We start from the raw sequence: 15,066 nt of genomic DNA on the forward strand, positions 1-15,066 counted from the left end.
CCACATGAACAGCACTGGCCTATCAGGCACTCAGCCACAAGTGACATCACAAACACAAACTCCACCCACGTGACCAGCACTGGCCTATCAGGCACTGATCCGCAAATGACATCACAACAACAAACTGCACCCACGTGACCAGCACTGGCCTATCAGGCACTGAGGCACAAGTGACATCACAAACACAAACTCCACCCACATCACCAGCACTGGCCTATCAGGCACTGAGCCACAAGTGACATCATAAACACAAACTCCACCCATATCACCAGCACTGGCCTATCAGGCACTGAGCCACAACTGACATCAAAACCACAAACTGCACACACAGGACCAGCACTGGCCTATCAGGCACTGAGCCACAAGTGACATCACAAACACAAACTGCAGCCACATGACCAGCACTGGCCTATCAGGCACTGAGCCACAAGTGACATCACAACCACAAACTGCACCCACATGAACAGCTTTGGCCTATCAGGCACTGAGCCACAAGTGACCTCACAACCACAAACTGCACCCACATGACCAGCACTGGCCTATCAGGCACTCAGCCACAAGTGACATCACAAATATAAACTGCAGCCACATGACCAGCACTGGCCTATCAGGCACTGAGCCACAAGTGACATCACAACCACAAACTGCAGCCATGTGACCAACACTGGCCTATCAGGCCCTGAGCCACAAGTGACATCACAACCACAAACTGCACCCACATGACCAGCACTGGCCTATCAGGCACTGAGCCACAAGTGACATCACAACCACAAACTCCACCCACATGACCAGCACTGGCCTATCAGGCACTGAGCCACAAGTGACATCACAAACACAAACTGCAGCCATGTGACCAACACTGGCCTATCAGGCCCTGAGCCACAAGTGACCTGACAATCACAAACTGCACCCACATGACCAGCACTGGCCTATCAGGCACTGAGCCACAAGTGACATCACAAACACAAACTGCACCCACATCACCAGCACTGGCCTATCAGGCACTGAGCCACAAGTGACATCACAAACACAAACTGCACACACATCACCAGCACTGGCCTATCAGGCACTGATCAACAAATGACATCAGAACCACAAACTGCAGCCATGTGACCAACACTGGCCTATCAGGCACTGAGCCACAAGTGACCTCACAATCACAAACTGCACCCACAGGACCAACACTGGCCTATCAGGCACTGAGCCACAAGTGACATCACAAACACAATCTCCACCCACATGACCAGCACTGGCCTATCAGGCACTGAGCCACAAGTGACATCACAACCACAAACTGCACCCACATGACCAGCACTGGCCTATCAGGCACTGAGCCACAAGTGACATCACAACCACAAACTCCACCCACATCACCAGCACTGGCCTATCAGGCACTGAGCCACAAGTGACATCACAACCACAAACTGCACCCACATCACCAGCACTGGCCTATCAGGCACTGAGCCACAAGTGACATCACAAACACAAACTGCACACACATCACCAGCACTGGCCTATCAGGCACTGATCCGCAAATGACATCACAACAACAAACTGCACCCACGTGACAAGCACTGGCCTATCAGGCACTGAGCCACAAGTGACATCACAACCACAAACTGCACCCACATGAACAGCACTGGCCTATCAGGCCCTGAGCCACAAGTGACATCACAAACACAAAATGCAGCCACATGACCAGCAATGGCCTATCAGGCACTGAGCCACAAGTGACATCACAACCACAAACTGCAGCCATGTGACCAACACTGGCCTATCAGGCCCTGAGCCACAAGTGACATCACAACCACAAACTGCAGCCATGTGACCAGCACTGGCCTATCAGGCACTGAGCCACAAGTGACATCACAACCACAAACTCCACCCACATCACCAGCACTGGCCTATCAGGCACTGAGCCACAAGTGAAATCACAATCACAAACTGCACCCACATGAACAGCACTGGCCTATCAGGCACTCAGCCACAAGTGACATCACAAACACAAACTCCACCCACGTGACCAGCACTGGCCTATCAGGCACTCAGCCACAAGTGACATCACAACCACAAACTGCACCCACGTGACCAGCACTGGCCTATCAGGCACTGAGCCACAAGTGACATCACAAACACAAACTCCACCCACATCACCAGCACTGGCCTATCAGGCACTGAGCCACAAGTGACATCACAACCACAAAATGAACCCACAGGACCAGCACTGCCCTATCAGGCACTCAGCCACAAGTGGCAGCTAACAGAGGCAGCGAACAGACGCAGCAGTTTGCGCAGCAGTGGTTGGGCTCTGACTAGAACTTGAGGATCTTGTGGAAGTTGTGGGCTTTCTGAGGACCCCCGAGGACCTAGAAGGTGATCGCTGTGAACAGGAAAGGGGAAGCTAGGCAAGGACAACTGCAGGAGGCCTTGACTTCTCCTGGGAAAAGCTCGTGGGAAAAGCTCCAGCTAGGAGTGGCTGCTGCTAACGAGCTCTCTGGGTTGCCCCTGACCAGAGGGGGTTGGGGCCTTTGATCCCAGTGGCCCTTGATTGGGCGGTCAAGCACCCTGTGAGTCAGTGCTAGGGAGAGGCCTATATAAGAGCCAGGCCTAGAGCGCAGCTCCCAGAGCGCAGCGAACAGACGCAGCAGTTTGCGCAGCAGTTTGCGCAGCAGTTTGCGCAGCAGTTTGCGCGAAGGGACGTGCGAAGGGACCTTCATTTCTGTTCCCTGTGGTGTACACTTCCTCAAGTATGGTCGTGACACGCCGCACAGCGTGTTCCCCAGTGACTGTTGGAGTTGCTGCGTCAGAGGCTTGGACCCAGACTGACCCTCTGACAGTAGATGCGGCTCTACAGGTGTCAGGCTGTAGGGAGTGCTTGGGGCCTCTCCAGGAGGCCTGGGCTGGCAGCCAGCTCTCATGCAGGAGGTGTGCTGCTGTTGATGAGTTGTGTCGTCAGGTAAGGGAGTTACGGGAGGAGGTCAGTAGGCTGCGCAGCATCCGAGAAGCAGAGCAAGAGATAGACAGGGTATTCTCGGAGACTGTACAGCTCCAGGAGTCCCAACCCCCTGCAGCAGTGGAGTTGACGGAGGGCTCTGTGCCGTATGAAACGGTACATCATAACATCACAGAAGAAGGCTGGAAACTGGTCACTGCTCGTGGGAGGAGAAAGGCTCCTACTCCTCCTGAAGACCTGAAGCTGAAGAACAGGTTTAGTGCCCTCCAGGATGAGGAGGAGATGGGCATGGCTGCCAGGGAAGTAACCGGGACAACAGACCCTGTGCCCTGCCGGAACACCCGGAAAAAGCGGCGGGTGATTGTTGTGGGGGACTCCCTGCTACAGGGGACGGAGGCATCTATCTGCAGACCTGACCTCTTGTCTAGAGAGGTTTGTGGCCTGCCGGGGGCTCGTGTGAGAGATGTCATGCAAAGACTGCCAAGGCTTGTCCATGCTTCGGACTATTACCCACTGCTGCTCTTCCATGTGGGCGCCAATGACACCAAGGGCAAACTGGAGACCATCAAGCAGGATTTCAGAGCTCTGGGGATGGTGGTCAAGGGTCTGGGAGCCCAGGTCATCTTCTCCTCAATCCTGCCAGTGAGGGGGATGGATGAGAGGAGGAGGAGACGGACTTTCCAGGTTAACGACTGGCTGCGCCGCTGGTGTTGGCAACAGGGTTTTGGTTTCTACGACCATGGGACCCTGTTTGAAGATCGACAACTGATGGCAAGAGATGGGATCCACCTCACGAGGCGGGGCACGCAGGTCTTTGCCAACAGGTTGGCCAACCTGGTAAGGAGGGCTTTAAACTAGGAAAGATGGGGGAAGGGGAGAGTTATAGGGACAGGGTAGTTGGCAAAAGACTGCTCAAGTCAGGATGCCTCCAACAGGTGAATGCAGCCAGGGAAGTGCGCATGGGATGTGGCTATGGAGGACCCTCTTTTAGCCCTCCTGGGAAACCTGCATGCTCGATCACCTCCCTGAAATGCCTGTACACCAATGCACGCAGCTTGGGGAACAAACAGGAAGAACTAGAGATATCTGTGCGGTCGCAGGGCCATGATCTCATTGCCATTACGGAGACATGGTGGGATAGCTCGCATGACTGGAGTGCTGTCATGGATGGCTACGTGCTTTTTAGGAAAGACAGGCCAGGAAAGCGAGGTGGTGGAGTTGCTCTTTATGTGAGAGAGCAACTGGAATGTATTGAGCTGTGCCTAGGGGTGGATGAAGAGCGAGTCGAGAGCTTATGGGTAAGGATCAAAGGGCAGGCTAATAGAGGTGACACTGTTGTGGGTGTTTACTACAGGCCACCTGATCAGGATGAGGAAGTTGATGAGGCCTTCTACAGACAGCTGGAAGTAGCCTCACAATCCCAGGCCCTGGTTCTCATGGGGGACTTCAACCACCCCGATATCTGCTGGAAAGACAACACAGCTAGGTACAAACAGTCCTGGAGATTCCTGCAGAGCATTGGTGACAACTTCTTGACACAGGTGGTGGAGGAGCCAACAAGGAGAGGTGTGCTGCTGGACCTCGTACTAACAAACAAAGAAGGACTGGTGGAAGATGTGAAGGTTGGGGGCTGCCTTGGCTGCAGTGACCATGAGATGGTGGAGTTCAGGATCCTGCAAGGAGGCAGCAGGGCACCAAGTAGGATCGCAACCCTGGACTTCAGGAGAGCAAACTTTGTGCTCTTCAGGGACCTACTTGGAGGAATCCCATGGGTTAAGGCCCTGGAAGGAAGGAGTGTTCAAGAGAGTTGGTTAATATTCAAACATCACTTCCTCCAGGCTCAAGAGCGGTGCATCCCTATGAGTAGGAAGTCAAGCAAAGGAGGTAGGAGACCTGCATGGATGAGCAAGGAGCTCCTGGCAAAACTCAACCAGAAGAAGGAAGTCTACAGAAAGTGGAAAGGGGGACAGGCCACTTGGGATGAATATAGGAATGTTGTCAGAGTATGCAGGGATGCGACGAGGAAGGCTAAGGCCCATTTGGAATTAAATCTGGCTAGAGATGTCAAGGACAACAAGAAGGGCTTCTTCAAATACATCAGCAGCAAGAGGAAGACTAGGGAAAATGTGGGCCCTTTGCTGAATGGGGTGGGTGCCCTGGTGACGAAGGATGCGGAGAAGGCAGAATTACTGAATGCCTTCTTTGCTTCAGTCTTTACTGGTCAGGCCAGCCCTCAGGAACCCCAGACCCTGGAGGCAAGAGAGAAAGTCTGGAGAGAGGAAGACTTTCCCTTGGTGGAGGAGGAGTGGGTTAGAGATCATTTAAGCAAACTTGACACCCACAAATCCATGGGCCCTGATGGGATGCACCCACGAGTGCTGAGGGAGCTGGTGGACATCATTGCTAAGCCACTCTCCATCATCTTTGAAAGGTCATGGAGAACAGGAGAGGTGCCCGAGGACTGGAAGAAAGCCAATGTCACCCCAGTCTTTAAAAAGGGCAAGAAGGAGGACCCAGGGAACTACAGGCCAGTCAGCCTCACCTCCATCCCTGGAAAGGTGATGGAGCAGCTCATCCTGGAAGCCATCTCCACGCATGTGGAGGAAAAGAAGGTGATCAGGAGTAGTCAGCATGGCTTCACCAAGGGGAAATCATGCCTAACCAATCTGATAGCCTTCTATGATGGAATGACTGGCTGGGTAGATGAGGGGAGAGCAGTGGATGTTGTCTACCTAGACTTCAGCAAGGCTTTTGACACTGTCTCCCATAGCATCCTCATAGACAAGCTCAGGAAGTGTGGGTTAGATGAGTGGACAGTGAGGTGGATTGAGAACTGGCTGAATGGCAGAGCTCAGAGAGTTGTGCTCAGTGGCACAGAGTCTAGTTGGAGGCCTGTAGCTAGCGGTGTCCCCCAGGGGTCAGTCCTGGGTCCAGTCTTGTTCAACTTCTTCATCAATGACCTGGATGAAGGGACAGAGTGCACCCTCAGCAAGTTTGCTGACGATACAAAACTGGGAGGAGTGGCCGATACGCCAGAGGGCTGTGCTGCCATTCAAAGAGACTTGGACAGGCTGGAGAGGTGGGCAGAGAGGAACCTCATGAAATTCAACAAAGGGAAGTGCAGGGTCCTGCACCTGGGGAGGAATAACCCCATGCAGCAGTACAGGTTGGGGGTTGACCTGCTGGAAAGCAGCTCTGCTGAGAAGGACCTGGGAGTGCTGGTGGACACCAAGTTAAGTATGAGGCAGCAATGTGCCCTTGTGGCCAAGAAGGCCAATGGTATCCTGGGCTGCATCAGAAAGAGTGTTGCCAGCAGGTCGAGGGAGGTGATTCTCCCCCTCTACTCAGCCCTGGTGAGGCCACATCTAGAGTACTGCGTCCAGTTCTGGGCTCCCCAGTACAAGAGGGATGTGGCACTACTGGAGCAAGTCCAGCGAAGGGCCACAAAGATGATTAGGGGACTGGAGCATCTCTCTTATGAGGAAAGGCTGCGAGAGCTGGGCCTGTTTAGCTTGGAGAAGAGAAGGCTGAGAGGAGATCTTATCAATGTGTACAAGTATCTGAAGGGAGGGTGTCGAGAGGATGGGGCCAGACTCTTTTCAGTGGTGACGAGCGACAGGACGCGAGGCAATGGGCACAAACTGAAACACAGACGCTTCCATCTGAACATGAGGAAAAACTTTTTCACTGTGAGGGTGACAGAGCACTGGAACAGGTTGCCCCGAGAGGTGGTGGAGTCTCCTTCTCTGGAGATATTCAAAATGCGCCTGGATGCAATCCTGTGCAATGTGCTCTAGGTGACCCTGCTTGAGCAGGGGGGTTGGACTAGATGATCTCCAGAGGTCCCTTCCAACCTCAGTGATTCTGTGATTCTGTGATTCTGTGACATCACAACCACAAACTGCACCCACATCACCAGCACTGGCCTATCAGGCCCTGAGCCACAAGTGACCTGACAATCACAAACTGCACCCACATGACCAGCACTGGCCTATCAGGCACTCAGCCACAAGTGACATCACAAACACAAACTGCAGCCATGTGACCAACACTGGCCTATCAGGCACTCAGCCACAAGTGACATCACAAACACAAACTGCACCCACAGGACCAGCACTGGCCTATCAGGCACTGAGCCACAAGTGACATCACAACCACAAACTCCACCCACATCACCAGCACTGGTCTATCAGGCACTCAGCCACAAGTGACATCACAACCACAAACTGCACCCACATGACCAGCACTGGCCTATCAGGCACTGAGCCACAAGTGACATCACAACCACAAACTCCACCCACATCACCAGCACTGGCCTATCAGGCACTCAGCCACAAGTGACATCACAACCACAAACTGCACACACAGGACCAGCACTGGCCTATCAGGCACTGAGCCACAAGTGACATCACAACCACAAACTGCACCCACATCACCAGCACTGGCCTATCAGGCACTGAGCCACAAGTGACATCACAAACACAAACTGCACACACATCACCAGCACTGGCCTATCAGGCACTGAGCCACAAGTGACATCACAAACACAAACTCCACCCACATCACCAGCACTGGCCTATCAGGCACTGATCCGCAAATGACATCACAACAACAAACTGCACCCACGTGACCAGCACTGGCCTATCAGGCACTGAGCCACAAGTGACCTGACAATCACAAACTGCACCCACATGACCAGCACTGGCCTATCAGGCCCTGAGCCACAAGTGACATCACAAACACAAACTGCAGCCACATGACCAGCAATGGCCTATCAGGCACTGAGCCACAAGTGACATCACAGCCACAAACTGCAGCCATGTGACCAACACTGGCCTATCAGGCCCTGTGCCACAAGTGACATCACAACCACAAACTGCACCCACATGACCAGCACTGGCCTATCAGGCACTGAGCCACAAGTGACATCACAACCACAAACTCCACCCACATCACCAGCACTGGCCTATCAGGCACTGAGCCACAAGTGACATCACAAACACAAACTCCACCCACGTGACCAGCACTGGCCTATCAGGCACTGATCCGCAAATGACATCACAACAACAAACTGCACCAACGTGACCAGCACTGGCCTATCAGGCACTGAGCCACAAGTGACATCACAAACACAAACTCCACCCACGTGACCAACACTGGCCTATCAGGCTCTGAGCCACAAGTGACATCACAACCACAAACTGCAGCCACATCACCAGCACTGGCCTATCAGGCCATGAGACACAAGTGACATCACAAACACAAACTGCAGCCACATCACCAGCACTGGCCTATCAGGCACTCAGCCACAAGTGACATCACAAATATTAACTGCAGCCACATGACCAGCACTGGCCTATCAGGCACTGAGCCACAAGTGACATCACAACCACAAGCTGCAGCCATGTGACCAACACTGGCCTATCAGGCACTGAGCCACAAGTGACATCACAACCACAAACTGCAGCCACATCACCAGCACTGGCCTATCAGGCACTGAGCCACAAGTGACATCACAAACACAAACTGCACCCACATGACCAGCACTGGCCTATCAGGCAATGATCCTCAAATGACATCACAACCACAAACTGCACCCACGTGACCAGCACTGGCCTATCAGGCACTGAGCCACAAGTAACATCACAAACACAAACTCCACCCACATCACCAGCACTGGCCTATCAGGCACTGAGCCACAGGTGACATCATAAACACAAACTGCACCCACAGGACCAGCACTGGCCTATCAGGCACTGAGCCACAAGTGACATCACAACCACAAACTGCACACACAGGACCAGCACTGGCCTATCAGGCACTGAGCCACAAGTGACATCACAACCACAAACTGCAGCCACATGACCAGCACTGGCCTATCAGGCACTGAGCCACAAGTGACATCACAAACACAAACTGCAGCCACGTGACTAGCACTGGTCTACCAGGTACTGAGCCAGAAGAGACATCACAACCACAAACTCCACCCACATGAACAGCACTGGCCTATCAGGCACTGAGCCACAAGTAACATCACAAACACAAACTCCACCCACATCACCAGCACTGGCCTATCAGGCACTGAGCCACAGGTGACATCATAAACACAAACTGCACCCACAGGACCAGCACTGGCCTATCAGGCACTGAGCCACAAGTGACATCACAACCACAAACTGCAGCCATGTGACCAGCACTGGCCTATCAGGCACTGAGCCACAAGTGACATCACAAACACAAACTGCACCCACATGACCAGCACTGGCCTATCAGGCACTGAGCCACAAGTGACATCACAAACACAAACTGCAGCCACATGAAAATCACTGGTCTACCAGGCACTGAGCCACAAGTGACATCACAACCACAAACTCCACCCACATGACCAGCACTGGCCTATCAGGCACTGAGCCACAAGCGACATCACAACCACAAAATGAACCCACGTGACCAGCACTGGCCTATCAGGCACTGAGCCACAAGTGACCTCACAACCACAAACTGCAGCCACAGGACCAGCAATGTCCCATCAGGCACTGAGCCACAAGTGACATCACAAACACAAACTGCACCCACATGACCAGCACTGGCCTATCAGGCACTGAGCCACAAGTGACATCACAAACACAAACTGCAGCCATGTGACCAGCACTGGCCTATCAGGCACTGAGCCACAAGTGACATCACAACCACAAACTGCAGCCACATCACCAGCACTGGCCTATCAGGCACTGAGCCACAAGTGACATCACAAACACAAACTCCACCCACGTGACCAGCACTGGCCTATCAGGCACTGATCCGCAAATGACATCACAACAACAAACAGCACCCACATCACCAGCACTGGCCTATCAGGCTCTGAGCCACAAGTGACATCACAAACACAAACTCCACCCACATCACCAGCACTGGCCTATCAGGCACTGAGCCACAAGTGACATCATAAACACAAACTCCACCCACATCACCAGCACTGGCCTATCAGGCACTGAGCCACAAGTGACATCACAAACACAAACTCCACCCACATCACCAGCACTGGCCTTTCAGGCACTGATCAGCAAATGACATCACAACAACAAACTGCACCCACGTGACCAGCACTGGCCTATCAGGCACTGAGCCACAAGTGACATCACAACCACAAACTGCACCCACATGACCAGCACTGGCTATCAGGCACTGAGCCACAAGTGACATCACAAACACAAACTCCACCCACATCACCAGCACTGGCCTATCAGGCACTGAGCCACAAGTGACATCACAAACACAAACTGCACACACAGGACCAGCACTGGCCTATCAGGCACTGAGCCACAAGTGACATCACAAACACAAACTGCAGCCATGTGACCAACACTGGCCTATCAGGCCCTGAGACACAAGTGACATCACAACCACAAACTGCACCCACATGACCAGCACTGGCCTATCAGGCACTGAGCCACAAGTGACATCACAAACACAAACTCCACCCACATCACCAGCACTGGCCTATCAGGCACTGAGCCACAAGTGACATCACAACCACAAACTCTATCCACATGACCAGCACTGGCCTATTAGGCACTGAGCCACAAGTGACATCACAACCACAAACTGCAGCCATGTGACCAGCACTGGCCTATCAGGCACTGAGCCACAAGTGACATCACAACCACAAACTGCACCCACATGACCAGCACTGGCCTATCAGGCACTGAGCCACAAGTGACATCACAAACACAAACTCCACCCACGTGACCAGCACTGGCCTATCAGGCACTGATCCGCAAATGACATCACAAACACAAACTGCACCCACATGACCAGCACTGGCCTATCAGGCACTGAGCCACAAGTGACATCACAAACACAAACTGCACACACAGGACCAGCACTGGCCTATCAGGCACTGAGCCACAAGTGACATCACAACCACAAACTGCAGCCATGTGACCAACACTGGCCTATCATGCACTGAGCCACAAGTGACATCACAAACACAAACTGCAGCCACATGACCAGCAATGGCCTATCAGGCACTGAGCCACAAGTGACATCACAACCACAAACTGCACCCACATCACCAGCACTGGCCTATCAGGCACTGAGACACAAGTGACATCACAACCACAAACTGCACCCACATCACCAGCACTGGCCTATCAGGCACTGAGCCACAAGTGACATCACAACCACAAACTGCAGCCATGTGACCAACACTGGCCTATCAGGCACTGAGCCACAAGTGACATCACAACCACAAACTCCACCCACATCACCAGCACTGGCCTATCAGGCTCTGAGCCACAAGTGACATCACAACCACAAACTGCACCCACATGACCAGCACTGGCCTATCAGGCACTGAGCCACAAGTGACATCACAAACACAAACTCCACCCACATCACCAGCACTGGCCTATCAGGCACTGAGCCACAAGTGACATCACAAACACAAACTGCAGCCACAGGACCAGCACTGGCCTATCAGGCACTGAGCCACAAGTGACATCACAAACACAAACTGCACCCACATGACCAGCACTGGCCTATCAGGCACTGAGCCACAAGTGACATCACAAACACAAACTGCAGCCATGTGACCAGCACTGGCCTATCAGGCACTGAGCCACAAGTGACATCACAAACACAAACTGCAGCCATGTGACCAGCACTGGCCTATCAGGCACTGAGCCACAAGTGACATCACAACCACAAACTGCACCCACATCACCAGCACTGGCCTATCAGGCACTGAGCCACAAGTGACATCACAAACACAAACTGCAGCCACATCACCAGCACTGGCCTATCAGGCACTCAGCCACAGGTGACATCACAAACACAAACTCTATCCACATGACCAGCACTGGCCTATCAGGCACTGATCCGCAAATGACATCACAACAACAAACTGCACCCACGTGACCAGCACTGGTCTATCAGGCACTGAGCCACAAGTGACATCACAAACACAAACTCCACCCACATCACCAGCACTGGCCTATCAGGCACTGAGCCACAGGTGACATCACAAACACAAACTCCACCCACATCACCAGCACTGGCCTATCAGGCACTGAGCCACAAGTGACATCACAAACACAAACTGCACACACGTGACCAGCACTGGCCTATCAGGCACTGAGCCACAAGTGACATCACAAACACAAACTCCACCCACATGACCAGCACTGGCCTATCAGGCACTGAGCCACAAGTGACATCACAAACACAAACTGCAGCCACGTGACTAGCACTGGTCTACCAGGTACTGAGCCAGAAGAGACATCACAACCACAAACTCCACCCACATGACCAGCAGTGGCCTATCAGGCACTGAGCCACAAGTGACATCACAACCACAAACTGCACACACAGGACCAGCAATATCCTATCAGGCACTCAGCCACAAGTGACATCACAAACACAAACTGCAGCCACATCACCAGCACTGGCCTATCAGGCTCTGAGCCACAAGTGACATCACAAACACAAACTGCAGCCACAGGACCAGCAATGTCCCATCAGGTACTGAGCCACAAGTGACCTCACAACCACAAACTGCAGCCACATGACCAGCACTGGCCTATCAGGCACTCAGCCACAAGTGACATCATAAACACAATCTCCACCCACATCACCAGCACTGGCCTATCAGGCACTGAGCCACAAGTGACATCACAACCACAAACTGCAGCCATGTGACCAGCACTGGCCTATCAGGCACTGAGCCACAAGTGACATCACAACCACAAACTGCAGCCACATCACCAGCACTGGCCTATCAGGCACTGAGCCACAAGTGACATCACAACCACAAACCCCACCCACATGACCAGCACTGGCCTATCAGGCACTGAGCCACAAGTAACATCACAACCACAAACTGCACACACATGAACAGCACTGGCGTATGAGGCACTGAGCCACAAGTGACATCACAACCACAAACTCTATCCACATCACCATCACTGGCCTATCAGGCACTGAGCCACAAGTGACATCACAAACACAAACTGCAGCCACATGACCAGCACTGGCCTATCAGGCACTGAGCCACAAGTGACATCACAAACACAAACTCCACCCACATGAACAGCACTGGCCTATCAGGCACTGAGCCACAAGTGACATCACAAACACAAACTGCAGCCATGTGACGAACACTGGCCTATCAGGCCCTGAGCCACAAGTGACATCACAACCACAAACTCCACCCACAGGACCAGCACTGGCCTATCAGGCACTGAGCCACAAGTGACATCACAACCACAAACTCCACCCACATCACCAGCACTAGCCTATCAGGCACTGAGCCACAAGTGACATCACAAACAAAAACTGCACCCACGTGACCAGCACTGGCCTATCAGGCACTGAGCCACAAGTGACATCACAAACACAAACTGCACCCACATGAACAGCACTGGCCTATCAGGCACTGAGCCACAAGTGACATCACAAACACAAACTCCACCCACATCACCAGCACTGGCCTATCAGGCACTGAGCCACAAGTGACATCACAACCACAAACCCCACCCACATGACCAGCACTGGCCTATCAGGCACTGAGCCACAAGTAACATCACAACCACAAACTGCACACACATGAACAGCACTGGCGTATGAGGCACTGAGCCACAAGTGACATCACAACCACAAACTCTATCCACATCACCATCACTGGCCTATCAGGCACTGAGCCACAAGTGACATCACAACAACAAACTGCAGCCACATGACCAACACTGGCCTATCAGGCTCTGAGCCACAAGTGACCTGACAACCACAAACTGCACCCACATGACCAGCACTGGCTATCAGGCACTGAGCCACAAGTGATATCACAAACACAAACTCCACCCACATCACCAGCACTGGCCTATCAGGCACTGAGCCACAAGTGACATCACAAACACAAACTCCACCCACATCACCAGCACTGGCCTATCAGGCACTGAGCCACAAGTGACATCACAACCACAAACTGCAGCCACAGGACCAGCAATGTCCCATCAGGCACTGAGCCACAAGTGACATCACAAACACAAACTCCACCCACATGACCAGCACTGGCCTATCAGGCACTGAGCCACAAGTGACATCACAACCACAAACTCCACCCACATGAACAGCACTGGCCTATCAGGCACTGAGCCACAAGTGACATCACAAATACAAACTCCACCCACGTGACCAGCACTGGCCTATCAGGCACTGATCCGCAAATGACATCACAACAACAAACTGCACCCACATCACCAGCACTGGCCTATCAGGCTCTGAGCCACAAGTGACATCACAAACACAAACTCCACCCACATCACCAGCACTGGCCTATCAGGCACTGATCCGCAAATGACATCACAACAACAAACTGCACCCACGTGACCAGCACTGGCCTATCAGGCACTGAGCCACAAGTGACATCACAACCACAAACTGCACCCACATCACCAGCACTGGCCTATCAGGCACTGAGCCACAAGTGACATCACAAACACAAACTGCACACACAGGACCAGCACTGGCCTATCAGGCACTGAGCCACAAGTGACATCACAACCACAAACTGCAGCCATGTGACCAGCACTGGCCTATCAGGCACTGAGCCACAAGTGACATCACAACCACAAACTGCACCCACATGACCAGCACTGGCCTATCAGGCACTGAGCCACAAGTGACATCACAACCACAAACTGCACCCACATGACCAGCACTGGCCTATCAGGCACTGAGCCACAAGTAACATCACAACCACAAACTGCACCCACATGAACAGCACTGGCGTATGAGGCACTGAGCCACAAGTGACATCACAACCACAAACTGCACCCACATGACCAGCACTGGCCTATCAGGCACTGAGCCACAAGTGACATCACAAACACAAACTGCACCCACATGACCAGCACTGGCCTATCAGGCACTGAGCCACAAGTGACATCACAAACACAAACTCCACCCACGTGACCAGCACTGGCCTATCAGGCACTGATCCGCAAATGACATCACAAACACAAACTGCACCCACATCACCAGCACTGGCCTATCAGGCACTGAGCCACAAGTGACATCACAAACACAAACTGCACACACAGGACCAGCACTGG

Source organism: Apteryx mantelli, chromosome 8 (assembly GCF_036417845.1).
Source record: "Apteryx mantelli isolate bAptMan1 chromosome 8, bAptMan1.hap1, whole genome shotgun sequence".
Taxonomy (NCBI): domain Eukaryota; kingdom Metazoa; phylum Chordata; class Aves; order Apterygiformes; family Apterygidae; genus Apteryx; species Apteryx mantelli.